The sequence below is a fragment of the Pogoniulus pusillus genome, chromosome 23 (genome assembly GCF_015220805.1).
Source record: "Pogoniulus pusillus isolate bPogPus1 chromosome 23, bPogPus1.pri, whole genome shotgun sequence".
Taxonomy (NCBI): domain Eukaryota; kingdom Metazoa; phylum Chordata; class Aves; order Piciformes; family Lybiidae; genus Pogoniulus; species Pogoniulus pusillus.
Window position 1 is genome coordinate 4,417,616 of NC_087286.1, and position 3,516 is coordinate 4,421,131.

Below are 3,516 nucleotides of genomic sequence, written 5' to 3' on the forward strand. Positions count from 1 at the left end.
CTTTACTAAAGTCACAAAGTGGGAAGCAGAACAGATGCACTGTGTTGGGTTTGGAGAGAAAGCTAAATGGGGAACGTAACCCTGAGGGCACAGAGCTGCAAACCCAATTCAGCCCTTGGTGAACTGCTACATGAATCAGCTCTCAAATGCTGTCCTTCCAGACACTACATTGCTGTCTACAACTACCTGAAGGGAGGCTGTAGCCAGGTGGGGTTGGGCTCTTCTCCCAGGCAACCAGCAACAGAACAAGGGGACACAGTCTCAAGTTGTGCTGGGGAAAGTATAGGCTGGATGTTAGGAGGAAGTTCTTCCCAGAGAGAGTGATTGGCATTGGAATGGGCTGTCCAGGGAGGTGGTGGAGGCACTGTGCCTGGAGATGTTCAAGCAAAGCCTGGCTGAGGCACTTAGTGCCATGGTCTGGTTGCTTGGCCACAGCTGGGTGCTAGGTTGGACTGGCTGAGCTTGGAGGTCTCTTCCAACCTGATTGTTTCTATGATTCTACCATGAATAGTCTTTGTGTTTCTAATTGTTAGGGCAGGGAGAAAACTGCCAGCCAGGAGACAACCCTGTTGCTTTTATTTACCTCTGCTATTATCTTCCACCAAAGTTTCTGACATCTGTATGGGACTTTTCCAAGCAATACCCAGAGAGATAAGCCATGTTAGGATGCATACCTCACCTCCCATCTAAATTAACTTTAGTGCATGTAATTAAACAGTGGTAATGAGAATAGGCAACCACAGAAAAGATCATAGAATTGTTTTGGTTGGGTTAGACCTTTAAGATCCTCAATTCAAGAGAGATGTTGAGATACTGGAACATGTCCAGAGAAGGGTTCCAAGGCTGGTGAGGGGACTGGAGCACAGCCCTGTGAGGAGAGGCTGAGGGAGCTGGGGGTGTGCATCCTGCAGCAGAGGAGGCTCAGGGCAGAGCTCATTGCTGTCTACAACTCCCTGAAGGGAGGCTGTAGTCAGGTGGGGTTGGGCTCTGCTGCCAGGCAAGCAGCACCAGAAGAAGGAGAGACAGTCTCCAGATGTGCCAGTGGAGGTCTAGGCTGGATGTTAGGAGGAAGTTGTTGTCAGAGAGAGTGATTGGCATTGGAATGGGCTGCCCAGGGAGGTGGGGGAGTCACTTTTGCTGGAGGTGTTGAGGAAAAGCCTGGCTGGGGCACTTAGTGCCATGGTCTGGCTGATTGGCCAGGGCTGGGTGCTAGGTTGGGCTGGATGATCCTGGAAGTCTTTTCCAACCTGGTTGATTCTATGATTCTATGATCATCCAGTCCAACCTTTGACCTAAGAGCAGCATGGCCACTGAACCATGTCCTGAGGTGCCATGTACACACATTTCTTGAACACCTCTAGGGATGGTGACTCCTCCACCTCCTTGGACAGCCTGTTCCTATGCCTGACCACTCTTTCCATAAGGAAAAGCTCCCTGTGAAGGTTTGGGAGTTACTCATCCCCCCACTCTTATGAAATCACCCAGATGAGACTCAGCTGGCTGGGAGTTAAGGAATGGAGCTTTACATTCACAGCTTAGCACAGCACACAAGCAGAGAGTTACAATATTTACTGCTATAGACAGAAATAGACAAGTCAAAAGTGATACAGAAACACAACAGCCCTCCCAGAGTCCCCAGGAGGGGCTCCTAACCACTCTCCCACCTTCTTTCCACCCCTCTACCTTATCCCAGAGTCTGCCTTACGTGCAAGGTGAGTTTGAAGGATCAGCCAGGGGGGTTAGAAGCAGAAGGATTAGTTGGGTTACACAGAAGGAGCCAAGGGAGAGAACACAGACACTGACTCCAACTCTCACTGCCCTATCTATGTTTGTGTTCTTGCTTTTATAGGTCTCAGTGAACCTCTGAGTGCAGCAGCCATCACCATTGTTTCCTTTACACAGCCTATCACCTTATTCTTCTCATTAAAATATTCCAATTAGCCTCAAACCAGCACATTCCCTAATATCCAACCTAACCACACTTTGCACAATTTCAGCCCATTTCCTTCTATCACATGGTAGTAGGGAGAAGAGACTGAACTGTCTGGCTGTGTTCCTCTGTGACCTGTGCTAGATTGTGTGGTCCTGCTCTGGCAGGGGGGTTGGACTGGATGATCTCCTTGGGTCCCTTCCAACCCCTAACATTCTGTGAACTGAACCTCGCTACAATCAGCCCAGGGCAGTCATGATTGAAGTAACTGTGCTGCTGATGCTGCTGTGAGGAGGAATTGGATCAAGACTTTCTTAAAATGTTCATAACTGAGATGGAAAAAAAAACCCACCCTCTAGTGTGCTGCATCCATTTCACAGCTGAAAAGCTGTTTAACACCAAGCAGTGACTACATTCTCAACCTCACAGCATAGTCCTGCAGCACAGAGAAAACCTTTGAAGAAATACTTAGAATGGAAAGCAGTCCTGGAGAGCAGCCCTGTGGAGAGGGACCTGGGAGTGCTGAGGGAGAGCATCCATGGCACAGCAATGTGCCCTTGTGGCCAAGAAGGCCAATGGGATCCTGGGGTGTATTAGGAGGAGTGTGTCCAGCAGATCAAGGGAGGTTCTCCTGCCCCTCTACCGTGCCCTGATGAGATCTCTCATCTTGAACACTGCCTTTAGTTTTGGGCTCCCCAGTTGAAGAGGGACAGGGATCTGCAGGAGAGGGTTCAGCAGAGAGCTACCAAGATGATGAGGGCATGGCTTATGAGGAGAGGCTGAGGGACCTGGGGCTGCTTAGTCTGGAGAAGACTGAGAGGGGATTTAATCAATGTTTATACACATCTGAGAGCTGGGGGTCAGGAGGGGAGGAACAGGCTCTGCTCACTGCTCCCTGGGATAGGACAAGGAGCAGTGGATGGAAGCTGCAGCACAGGAGGTTCCAGCTCAACACAAGGGGGAACTTCTTGACTGTAAGGCTCCCAGAGCACTGGCACAGGCTGCCCAGAGAGGTTGTGGAGTCTCCTTCTCTGGAGCCTTTCAAAGCCTGTCTGGATGGGTTCCTGTGTGGTCTGTGCTAGATTGTGTGGTCCTGCTCTGGCAGGGGGGTTGGACTGGATGATCTCTTTGGGTCTCTTCCAACCCCTGACATTCTGTGAGCCTGGGAAACCTGGGGTAAGTACCATCCTCTCAGCAGGGGAGTCTCAGCAAAAGAAAAACTGAACTTTAGAGCAGCTTAATGGAAAGCAAAGCAAATGGGTCAAAGCTCCCACAGCATATCTGATTGGTTTGCACACACAGAGATAAGAATGGGAAATGCATCTTGGCATTATAATACATCAGCTTAGTACTTAGGAGTTCTCCTGTCCCCACCCAAACAAGGCACATTAATGGCCATCACTATGCCCTTCTGCAAACCCACAATGTATCAGTACTTTGAATCCTTATGGGTCCTGTCCTTGTCCCAGAAAGGATGTAAAGGAGCAATCAGCTGAACATGACCTGGCAATGTGCTTTTACAGCCCAGAAGGTCAGTTATGTTCTGGGCTGCATCAAAAAGAAGTGTTGCCAGCTGGACAAGGGAG